This window comes from Octopus bimaculoides, chromosome 9 (assembly GCF_046866305.1).
Source record: "Octopus bimaculoides isolate indiv1 chromosome 9, ASM4686630v1, whole genome shotgun sequence".
NCBI lineage: Eukaryota > Metazoa > Mollusca > Cephalopoda > Octopoda > Octopodidae > Octopus > Octopus bimaculoides.
This window is the reverse complement of record NC_142936.1, coordinates 22,126,009-22,139,364: the sequence shown is the minus strand read 5'-3', so window position 1 is coordinate 22,139,364 and position 13,356 is coordinate 22,126,009. Positions and strand designations below refer to the sequence as shown.

General features: G+C 39.5%; 1 long non-coding RNA gene across 1 annotated transcript; it reads left to right on the top strand.

Moving 5' to 3' along the window:
* The first annotated feature begins 2,336 nt into the window (after window positions 1–2,336).
* On the top strand, window positions 2,337–7,767 carry LOC106868039 (uncharacterized). Its single transcript, XR_001409214.2, has 2 exons — window positions 2,337–2,833; window positions 7,397–7,767. It is a non-coding gene; the product is annotated as an uncharacterized LOC106868039 (long non-coding RNA).
* Window positions 7,768–13,356: the final 5,589 nt, after the last annotated feature.

Here is a 13,356-nt window from a genome sequence, read left to right as displayed (position 1 = left end):
GATAGATAGATAGATAGATAGATAGATAGATACACACATACAGATGAAGAGAGGATGAAAAAAAAGAGAGACAGAGAAAAAATAAACAGAGAGTGATAAAGAGAGAAGTAGTATGGGGGAAGCGAGAAATACACTCAAGAAAACACAGAGTACACAAATACAAAGAATACATTAGAATACATTAGAAAGAGACGATAAATTCGAGACTAAAACATTACACGAACAAAAGTCTTCTCATCAAAGCCTCTCCCATCAAGTGTCCATGTTTTCGCACACCTCCCACATTCTCTTTATATCAGTTCACTTCAGTGTATATGTGTGTGAACATATAAATATCTAGTAGAAAGTGGGTTATACATCTTTAGATTGTATACCTGACTTTCTACTAAAAAAATTAAAGAAATAGACGGAACGCTGAACTCCAGACTACAACTTAAACAACATTTATTTACTTGGTAAAACATACAAATCTTTAGTTATACATCTTTAGAGGTGAGAATAACGAGCTGTCGAGTATAAGACCGAAAGATGTAGGGACAGCTTTTAAACACACGTCCATGCTCAATCGCTGGCCAGCGTGAAAGAGAATGAATTGAGCGGGAAACGCTTGCTTTATTAATTCTACGCATGCGTAAGACTACGCATGCGCAGGCGTTACTACAAATATTTAGAAGCGTAAACGTACAACTCCCATCACGAATTGTGCATTGTATAAATGTGTATGTGTGTATGGTATACATACATTACATACATACCATATATATATATATATATATATATATATACACACACATACGCACACACATATATAATGCACTTTTTGACATGGGTCGACTCTACTAAAAATATAGGTCTTTAAGAGGTCACTGGAAATCGTAAAACGATTTTTATGTTCACACCTAAACCGTATATGTGTATATATATATATATATATATATATATATATATATATATATATATATATATACATATATGTATATATATCTGTGTGTGTTTACATTTATATAAACTGAAATGAATTGATAATACGAGGACGTAGGTGGAAGTACGAAAAGATGGATACTTAGTAAGAGAAACTTTGGTGAAAAAATGTCAGTTCGATAGCATTTCAGTCTCAAATTGATCTTCATATATTGTATTCTTTATATCAGCATGGTCCACTTTGTGTGTGTGCGTGCGCGCGCGCATGTGTGTACCTTTCGTTACCACTTTATTTCTTTCTCTCTTTTTCTTTCATTCTCTCTCTCTTATACACGCGCGCGCGCGCACTCTCTCTCTCTTACACACACCGAACAGACTCTCTCTTTTATTCTTTTACTTGTTTCAGTCATTTGGACTGTGGCCATGCTGGAGCACCGCCTTTAGTCGAGCAAATCGACCCCAGGGTTTATTCTTTGTAAACCTAGTACTTATTCTATCGGTCTCTTTTACCGAACCACTAAGTTACGGGTACCTAAACACACCAGCATCGGTTGTCAAGCGATATTGGGAGGACAAACACAGACACACAAACACAGACACACAAACATATACACACATACATACATACATATATATATATATATATATATATATATATATATATATATATATATATATATATATATATATATATATATATATATATATATATACATATATACGACGAGCTTCTTTCAGTTTCCGTCTACCAAATCCACTCACAAGGCTTTGGTTGGCCCGAGACTATAGTAGAAGACACTTGCCCAAGGTGCCACGCAGTGGGACTGAACCCGGAACCATGTGGTTCGTAAGCAAGCTACTTATCACACAGCCACTCCTACGCCTGTCGACTTTTGTTAAAATATATGTAACTATTCACTCTAACCAACGTATTGAGTTCAACATCAGGTAACACTTGCACTGTATAAAATGTATATATGTACATATTTTAACGATAACTACATATGTGTGTATATATATGCATATTATCGGTCACACATACATAGTGCATGTGTTTTATTTATACGTCAAATTTGCTGTGGGATAGCGTCCAAGGAATCTTCCCACACGATGCCGAATGTTAAAGAACATCTGAATGTCACAGACCAGGTGAAACAATGGCAGATACCGATATTTCGCCATTATTGTGCCTTATCAATATCATGTGCTCGGATCATCTCGAAACGAAGTGAACCGCTGTTTTGTGACTTATATGCAAATAGAGTGAAGTCTATTTGCTGATGAGCTACGGCGTAATGCATGTGAAAGAAAATTAAATTGCGAATGATAGCGAGACGCAGGGAAAGTGAGAAAGCGACATAGAGAGAGAGAAACTTATAAAGAGAAATAAGAAGACAGGGTACGACAGGGAATTCTAAAAAATGAAAGGCCGAATTTCTCTACGTTTTTGACTTATATGCAGAGTGAAGTCTATTTGCTGATAGGCTGCGGCGTAGCGCATGTGAAAGAAAACTGCCAATGATAGAGAGAGACAGAGATATAGAAGGAATGTAAGAGAGACATAGAGAGAGAAAGTGAAACGTATGAAGAGAAATAAGAGAGAGTATGAAAGGGGATTCTAAAGAGTGAAAGGCTGAGTTTCTCCGCGTTTTTGAAGTATTTCTAACAGTATCTTTGTAAGTGAAATAACAGGATTAGTATGTAAATATTTATGTGTGTATGTAATGTATATATACACGTTGACTTTGATTGTGAAGAAAGATACAGAGGGACAGAGAGGAAAAGCATGAGAATTTTAAGAAACGAGAAAGTAGACGCAAGAAAAAGAACCGAAAGTGATTCGGATATTTAAAGATGAAGAGGCAGGAGGTGAAGTTAGAATATCAAGATGTAACAAAATGTGTGTGTACGTGTAAGTATAAACATATATGTAAATTCTTAAGGTAATCATTACAATCATAATAATATAAATTAGTTAATTAAAGTATGGTATTTATACATTTTTATCCAGTTAGGCTTTTACCGGTAAGTGTATTGTACTCAAGCTGGGGCACCGCTTTCAAGAGTTTTGTCGAGTTATTACGTTAAATTTTGGTACTTATTTTATCAATTGTATTTGTCGATCCGCTATGCTACGGTGCATCAACAGCATCACTAGTTTTAGGCAGCATAAACTTAAACGTACAAGCGCACAAATACTCACAAATACGCACACATACTCTCTCTCTCTCTCTCTCTCTCTCTCTCTCTCACACACACACACACACACACACACACACACACGCACGCACGCACGCACGCGCGCGTGATGGGCTTTCATACTGTTTCTCTCTATCAAATTTTACTCAATGCCTTAATTAACTCGAGACTATAGTAGTAGAAGATGGTGTTCAATGAGACCGAACCAAGTATCACATGGTTAGGAAGCCATGTCTGCGCCTATATCACTGGCAGCTGGGTGGTAAGAAGCTTGCTTTCCAATCATATGCTTTCGGGTTCAATCCCACTGCATGGTACCTTGGGCAACTGTCTTCTACTATATCCTCAGGCTGACCAAAGCCTTGTGAGTAGATTTGGTAGATGGGAACTGAAAGAAGCCCGTCGTATGTGTGTGTGTAATCCCATTGTGTATGTGTGTGCGTGCGCGTGCGTGTGTTTGTTTTTGTATCTGTTTATCCACCACTACCGCTTGACAACCGATGCTGGTTTGTTTACGTTCGAGTAACTTAGTGGTTCGGCCAAAGATACCGATAGAATAAATACTAGACATAAAAATAAATAAGTACCCGGGTCGATTTATTTGACTACGAATTCAAAGTGTTGTCCCAGCATGGCTGCAGCCAATTGACTGGAACAAATAAGAGGTAAAAGATTAAAAAAAAAAGATCCACAGCTCGGTAAGCCAGCTACTAAGCTTCACTCAATGGTACCAAAATATGGATGTACATTGACAGAATAATATCATGGATAGATTATATCTTCAATTTCGTTCCGTAGTTACTTCTTGACGTCAAATGAGAAATAGTAGATAACATCAGAAGAGGTGAGAAGGACTCTAGCTTTCAGAGATGGTGTCTCTTGAAACTACACATCCAGTATTACATATATGAAGTTTTACATAATTTAAAGAATGAGCTATTTCAAACAAAACATAATTTTAAAAAAACCATATACGATTCTCTATAAAATTCCGACCATCTTATAGTTTTCAAAATAACCGCAGAATTTCCATAGATACTGCAGGTATGTATGTATGTATGTATGTATATATAAAGGCCTGTGATATACAGGACACTGACTGGGAGAACAACGCCTGTCATCGCCACAGATGGCGGAAGCAGGTTAAGGAGGGGATCAACACTTTTGAGAGAGCACATATCCAGCATGAAGAACTTAAGCGAGCTGCGCGAAAGCACACGGCTCGTATAGTGAATGGGTAAAGCTTGGTCTGCAATGTTTGCAGTCGTGTATGCTTGTCAAGAGCAGGGCTCATTAGCCACCAACGGAGCCGAAAATGCAAAATATAAGTTAGTCCTAGAACGCACAATGTTCCCGAAGGTCAGCAATGGTCTTCCTCGGTCACGAGTGGACGGCCATCATGTATGTATGTATGTATGTATGTATGTCATTATTCAGTTTATTTCAAGATTTCTTGCGAATAGAGAAAGAGCCGGTTTCTAACGAAGATCCAAGGCTCCTTCATTGGATTTTCAACATCAACAACAAGGTATTTTTGTATGTATGTATGCATGTATGTATGTATGTATGTATGTATGTATGTATGTGTGCAGATTCGTATGCTTTGTCTTATGTATGTCTTCTCATGCATATAGTTGTATATCTAGACATGCTCATATATATTTAAATGATAAATTTCTGGAAGGTTTCACAGATTTTTACAGTTCCAGTGATGGATTGGATCTGTAGTCTTCGAATTAGCTTTCTACCGTATGTATGTATGTATGTATGTATGTATGTATGTATGTATGTATGTGTGTTCCATTGCATGGCACCTTGGGCAAGCATCTTCTGCTATAGCCCCAGACTGACCAAAGTCTTGTGAGTGGATTTGCTAGACGGAAACTGGAAGAAACTCGTCTTATATATATCTTTGTGTGAGTGTGTGAGTGTGTGTGTGTGTATTTCTGTGTGTGTGTTTGTGCCTGTGTTTATCCCTCACCACCGCTTGACAACCGGTGTTGGAATGTTTACATCCCCGTAATTTAGCTGTTCGGCAATAGATACCGATAGAATAAGTACCAAGCTTTAAAAAACAAAATAAATACCGCGATCGATTCATTCGACAGAAAATTCTTCAAGGTGGTGCCCCAGCATGGCCGCAGTCTAATGACAGAAACAAGTAAATGCTAAAAGATAAAGATATCTTTATTAATAAATATTATTAGGAATTACATAAAGAAAATCGTTTAAATATGTTTGTGCATTGTACAAGTAAAACCGACTAATTGTACGTAAGTTTTAACAACTTACATGGGTCCCAAGGATCATATGGAGCCTTACTGAGGACCACAGCTTAAGCTGAATCTACTCTGTTGGGACAAAACTTCCGTGTAAGTTTAGTTTCCGCCAGTCACTCTCCTACCCGCCACAGAAGCTCTGAAATAGGCCATCTCCACTCCACTTTTTCCTCAGGCTAATTCATGAAAAAGAAAAAAATTATATTGTTTATTATGCGACTACGCCAACCACACTCCCCACCTAGATTTTCTTGTAATCGCACGTAAGCACATTTAGTAATAGACACCAGGAGATAAATTTGATGGATTAATAAACAACGTCCTGTTGGGTAGCGTTTCAGTTTTTCTAAACAGTAATAGATAAAGGCGTGGCACCTCAGCAGAATGCCGTTGAAACTATTGACAAAGCTCTCTAGGTTATAAGCAAAACTGAGAAGTGGTCGATGATGATGTTAATGTTGTTGTTGTAGTAGCCGTGAAGGCGCATATCTCAGTAGTTTGAGCATCAGGTTCACAATCATGTGGTAGTGAGTTCGATTCCCGGACCGGGCTGTGTGTTGTGTTCTTGAGCAAGACACTTCATTTCACGTTGCTCCAGTTAACTCAGCTGTAGAAATGAGTTGCGACGTCACTGGTGCCAAGCTGTATCGGCCTTCGCTTTCCTTTGGATACCGACTGGTATGCATGGACGACTGCTGGTCTTCCATAAACAACCTTGCCCGGACTTGTGCCTCGAACGGAAACTTTCTAGGTGCAATCCCGTGGTCAGTAGTTGGAGTAGCTACTGTGAAGGCGCATGGCTCAGTGGTTAGAGCGTCGAGCTTACGATCGTGAGGTTGTGAGTTCGAATCTCGAACCGAGCTGCGTGTTGTGTGCTTGAGCAAGACACTTTGTTTCACGTTGCTCCCGTTCACTCAGCTGTAGAAATGAATTGCGACGTCATAGGTGTCAAGCTGTATCAGCCTTTGCCTTTCCCTTGGATAACACTGGTGGCGTGGAGAGGGGAGGCTGGTATGCATGGGCGACTGCTGGTCTTTCATAAACAACCTTGCCTGGACTTGTGCCTAGGAGGGTAACTTTCTAGGTGCAATCCCATGGTCAGTCATGACCGAAGGGGGTCTCAGCGGTAGCTACTGTTGCCGTCCAGGCAAAAACCAACTTGTATTCCATTTACACCAATGGTTCCCAACAGTGGTCCACATGACCCCTGAAGGTCCATATAAGAATGGATGTGGCGGAAGTTCACGCAAACAAAATAGTCAATTGGAGATCTATGGTGGTATTATAAGAATCCATGGAAAAACTTCGCTTTTGATCTATTTATTGCAAGAAACTGCGAGGTTTATTTCTCTAACATTTTAGATAGTTTAAACTACACAAGTTAATGTATGATGAACAAACTAGGAATTTTGAAAGAAGTATCAATAAAACTGGTTTTTAAACATCAAATGGTTTGTGGGGTTCGCCAGAATAAAATAATAACCAAAGGCGTCCATAAATAAAAAATGGTTGAGAACCACTGATTTAGACGAATGGACTAATAAAAAGAAACTACATTATCCAATGTAGCCTTCCTTTTTAAAGACAATGTAATATTGTATGAGGGAGATTTGGCAGTTATTTCTGTCATTTCCAGCAAAGCCATAGTGATTCCCCTCGTTCGTTGGCTCGGGGTAGTTAAGAAATAGGATAGTATTGTGGTAGCTCTTCAGGCGTATCGGTTCAGTTGTTGCTGCTAAACCCTCTATCAACCTTTCTCGAGCAAACATAGGCCAAGAGGCACATCAATCGCAACAACCACTTATTTTACTTCTCTTTTTCAAGTCAAGGTGTACCCTCGGCCGTGTTCTTCAATGTGATATCAAGATACAGGAACAAACGTTATTCGTTCGTAATTTTCAACTGCTAATTTTACGCATATTTTTTTTACTTCCGTTGCCCGTCTTTTTCTTCTTAAAAAGAAAAGCCATTTTTGCTTCTTTTTCTTTTTTTTTCAGAATAATTGAATATGGAAAATTGTGACGCTCACCTCTAACACACACACACAGATTTGTGGAAGAGACATGGAGTCCTCCTTGGAATCCGCACCGGAAGGACAAACAAGATTTCAGACATCCTCAACGTCAACAGAAGGATTGTGCAAACGGTCAGAAAGGAGATGAAAGATTCAGGATTCGATTATGAGACAACAGCAAAGAAGAAAACCCGTGATCGACGAACAGTCGCCATCAAAACGTTGGAATTCGTCACTGAAACCCAGATCATCAACAATGATCCCAGATCGAGTGACAGCATAGCGACTTAATCGTCGGTTTGGTCATTTCTGTAGTACGTCGTTGTGTTAGAATGTATTACCATGAAGCCACTGCATCCGTGTTCTGTCTTGGCTCTGTTTTACAGGTTAAACTTCAATATAGAACTACGAGTTGATTGTTGTTGTTGTTGTTGTTGGCACTCTGTCGCTTACGACGTCGAGTGTTCCAGTTGATCCGATCAACGGAACAGCCTGCTCGTGAAACTAACGTGCAAGTGGCTGAACATTCCACAGACACGTGTACCCTTAACGTAGTTCTCGGGGATATTCAGCGTGACACAGTGTGACAAGGCTGGCCCTTTGAATTACAGGCACAACAGAAACAGGAAGATAGAGTGAGAGAAAGTTGTGGTGGAAGAGTACAGCAGGGTTCGCCACCATCCCCTGCCGGAGCCTCGTGGAGCTTTTAGGTGTTTTCGCTCAATAAACACTCACAACGCCCGGTCTGGGAATCGAAACCGCGATCCTATGACCGCGAGTCCGCTGCCCAAACCACTGGGCCATTGCACCTCCACGAGTTGATTAAACATTCATTAATTAATTCCTGTTAATTATAGTAGCGGATTGTACTTACTACACATGTAGTAGATGAGATTTTTCTAAAGTCAATTACTAATCGATGAAATGGATTATAAATAAGTAAAGACGTTTAGCTTGCACTTCTGTTGGTCGATTCACAAAAGGCAAGTGTTCACTCGACCTGCTAGAAATAGCAACCAGTTTTTCCTTAAACCACACCATACCTTCTTTAAAAAATACATTTGATAAAGTGATTCTAGATACACTATATCTGGAAAACAAAAACAGACGGAGTAGTCACGGATAGAATACGTTTTAGTTATATATCTGATGGGTCAGAGCTGAAAGCTTCAGCTCTGGGAAAGAGTTAAGTGTAGAATCTATGGATGAATGCAGTAAGGGTGAAGATAGTCGTGTACCTCAGATGGTCTGGGTTAGAGGTAATTTCTGGCTGACTAATAATAATAAAATTTAAAAAGATGTCTCATTCAGCTGATTAATACTCATCAATAGGCGGCGAACTGACCGAATCCTTGTAGTGTATTCGTTAGTGTTTACTTTATGTTTTATTTCAAATCCTGATAGACACGTGGAAGCGCCCACATTTCACACGGTGTATCTCGGACATTTTAATGCCTAGTGAAGCCCATCTCTATCTAACTTTTGTCATAATCGATTTCTTCCAGGTAGAGAGACACAGATAAGAAGAGAAGCATCAATTCTAGTAAATGACAGGTATTTTATTAATCAAAACTTTTTATCCAAGAAAGAAAGACAAATAGGACCCGTGAGGGATTTGAACTCAGAACGCAGAGAACTGGAACACCTGCCATAAGGCAATCTATTCTACACTCCAGCAATTCGGCCAGTTCGCCGCCTATACGTGGGTATTAGTCAGCTGATGGAGACGGATTTCATCATCATCATCATCATCATCATCATCATCATCATCATCACCATCATCACCATCATCATCATCATCACCATCATCACCATCATCATCATCATCATCATCATCATCATCATCATCATCACCATCATCATCATCATCACCATCATCATCATCACCATCATCATCATCATCATCAGCAGCAGCAGCAGCAGTAGTAGTAGTAGTAGTAGTAGTAAGACGGCGAGCTGGCAGAATCGTTAGCACGCTGGACGAAATGCTTAGCGGTATTTTGCCCGTCGCTCCGTTCTCAGTTCAAATTCCACCGAGGTCGACTTTGCCTTTCGTCCTTTCGGGGTCGATAAATTAAGTACCAGTTACGCACTGGGGTCAATGTAATCGAGTTAATCCCTTTGTCTGTCCTTGTTTGTCCCTTCTATGTTTAGCCCCTTGTGAGCAATAAAGAAATAAGAATCGTTAGCACACCGGGCGAAATGATTAGCGGTATTTCGTGTCTTTACGTTCGGAATTCAAATTCCGCTGAGGTCGACTTGCCATTAATCTCATTCGGGATCGATAAAATAAGTACCAGTTGGGCACTGGGGTCGATTTAATCGATTTAATCCCTCTCTCGAAACTACCAGCCTTGTGCCAAAATTTGAAACCAATATTAAGGCTAATAAAGACAGCAAGCTGGCAGAATCGTTAGCACACCGAGCAAAATGCTTAGCGGCATTTCGTCTCTCTTTACGCTCTGAGTTCAAATTCCGCCAAGGTCGACTTTGCCCTTCATCCTTTCAGGATCAATAAAATAAGTACCAGTTGAGCACTGGGATCGATGTAATCGATTTAACCCCTCCCCCAAAATTGTTGGCCTTGTGCCATAATTTGAAACCAATATTTCAGTGCGGAGTACTTCAAAGTTGAAGTATTTCTAGTTCTTAAAATGAAATCTCATCTCTCTGAATCAGTATTTGTAATGTTACACTTGTTCCCTATTAGTGACTGCCAGAGATTGTCGAACCTAACATTTGTAATGACTACAAGGAAGGATTTGACTGTGTGATAATCATGAATATGGAGACCGTAGTGCAAAACTGTTTCTTTCTATCATTGGTGTAGTTAGTGTGTGCCATCCGGGGCAGCCCTTAAGCTTGCTTCTCTACACCTTATCCAGATGTATACACCAGAGCCAAAAGGTAACCCAGGCCTTCCCTGTAAAAGCGCCGCTAGGAGCGAACCGCCCAATGCTTACCACCCCTCCTAGCTCCGCTGCTGGTTTCTATGGTACTGAGTAATGATTATAGATTATGTTGTCATGTCCGAGTGAATATATTTGGTGCTTGATTTCATGGAAGTTCTGCATGACTAGCTTAAAGTATCTTGGCTGCGCCTTGAGGACGCTTCAGTGAACACTGTTAACAAAGAGTGAAGGGTGGGAAGGGTGCCGTCATTTAAACAACAGTGTATGTAGTAAGGAGAAATATCAAATAGGTCAGTTACGCATAAGTGTTGGCTGACGGATATATAACCGAACTACAATAACGAGTAACAATAGAGCTGAAAAATGCATGTTATAGAAAACCATAATCTGAGAGGAACAATCCGACTAAAGAGAAATCTATATGGATTGAAGTTATATGTTGGAGTAGGTCGTATACGTATTTGGTGGCCCAGATACTGAACGACTTTCTCTTGAGTTTTCAGAGTGAACACATGAATTTAGCTCTTGATTAGTTTATAGATTGATTTCTATTCTATATAACTTACCACTATAACCACAAGGCCTGAGATGTTTGGGAGGACAGTGCTCAAATCGTATTTATTTTATCGACATCAAAAGGAATTTGATCTCAGAACATAAAACAGGAAGAAATGCCGCTAAGTTGAATCTGCCAACTTGTCACCCTCATTTCTTCCTTTATAACATTGTGGATTGAATTAACGTCAGGTTAGAGTCTCGGTGATAAGCACTAACACCTACCTTTACGCTTGTTTTTTTCAATAGTCCCGGTCAAGTAAAGAAAAACTTCATGTTTTGCATTCCTTTGTGGAACAAAGTAACCTGAAACCGCTTTATCATAGTCGGGTTACTACCCTACCGTTTCTGTTATCTATGAAAATCGAGTTATAACAGAAAAAACGATCAGCATATACATACATACATGTATACAAACATATATGCATACATACATACATACATACATAGCATATTATATCGGTAGACATGCGCGCGTGCACAAACACACACACTCTCTCTCTCTCTCTCTCTCACACACACACACACACTCATACACACACACACACATACACACACACACACATACACACACACACACACACATACACGCACACACACACACAATAATAATAATAATTATTATTTCTTTATTGCCCACAAGGGGCTAAACATAGAGGGGACAAACAAGGACAGACAAGGGGATTAAGTCGATTACATCGACTCCAGTGCGTAACTGGTACTTATTTTATCGACCCCGAAAGGATGAAAGGCAAAGTCGACCTCGGCGGAATTTGAACTCAGAACGTAAGTTATAACTACTTCTAAGAGAAAGAGAAATCAATAGATGTGAAAGTATATAAAGATGATTGAAGAAATTGAAAGTACAGTCAATCACAGTTCTTAATATATTTATCAGAGACTCGCTGACGTCATCAATCCTTGACAGCTTCCCGTATGCAACGTTGTAATGAAAGTGACTTTACGTTAAGATATGCACACAAAGTATGACGTCATGAGTTTGTGATGCATGATGCAGCAAATACGCATAGTATTTATTTCTTTATTGTCCACAGGGGGCTAAACATAGAGGGGACAAACAAGGACAGATAAGGGGATTAAGTCGATTACATCGACTCGAATGATTAACTGGTACTTATTTAATCGACACCGAAAGGATGAAAGGCAAAGTCGACCTCGGCGGAATTTGAAGTCAGAACGTAACGGCAGACGAAATACCGTTAGGCATTTCGTCCGGCGTGCTAACGTTTCTGCCAGCATAGTATTGGCTGCGCTCTGTGTCATGTCCTAATTTACATGGTGTCAGAAGAGGGATTAGATAATCGCCCGAATGAGCTTAATCTTGAAGGCAACATAGCCGAGAAATGGAAACGGTGGCTACAAATGTTTGAACTTTACCTTACGGCTAGCGGAATCGCAGCTAAATCACAGAGTGTGAAGTGGGCTGCTCTACTACACGTGGCGGGAGAAGCTGCAGTTCAAGTGTAAAACTCTTTTAAGAGGAGTGAGGAAGCAGATAGCAAGAATTACAATAAAGTGAAGCAAAGGTTTCAGGAATTTTGTGAACCTAAGAAAAATCTGACGATTGAGAGACATAGATTTTTCACACGAACTCAGAAACCAGGTGAGACAACTGATCAGTATGCACCAAATTTAAAGAATAAATCTAGAACTTGTGAGTTTGGGACACTGAATGATGGGCTCATTAAAGATAGAATTGTCTTTGGAATTCTTAGTGATTGCCTCAGAGTGCAATTATCAAGAGAACATGATCTTGATTTGGAAAAAAAACTGTACAGATGTGTAGAGCTTCAGAAATCAGTACACAGCAATTGAAAGTTCTTAATGATGAACAGTCAACCATTATCTACAGAAACCGATGCCACGAATGCCAGTAGGGGTCCAAAAAGAAAGTATGACCTTAAAGGTAGAACAAAAGACTACCCTCAGTGTAGACAGTGTGGTTACAAACATGCTAAAGGCAAGTGTCCTACTGCAGGAAAAGTTTGTGACAAATGCAGTGGTAAACAGCATTATGCCAGCATGCGTAAAACTAGAATACCATATAGGCACGAGAGATAAGACATTAGAGAAAGAAAACGCAAAAATGTTCACACTGTTGACAATTCTGAAGAAATTGAAAAAATTCAAGAATTATTCATTGGACAGATGAACACCGATAAAGACGACGAAGACTGGTATGAGACTTTATTAATCAACAAGAAACCAGTGCAAGTCAAACTGGATACGGGTGCACAATGCAATATCATTTCCAAATCAATGTCCGACAGTTTGAATTTGAAGAATAAGGAACTGTGAAAAATAAAAAGTGAAACTTATGTCATTCTTCAAAGAAAAGCGATTCGAGCTTGAACAGATAGAACTATCAATATCAAGTGAAATCTGTGGCACTTCGAATGAAATACTATTCCTGGTTATGGAAGAAAACCGTCCAAGTATACTGGAAAGAAAAGCC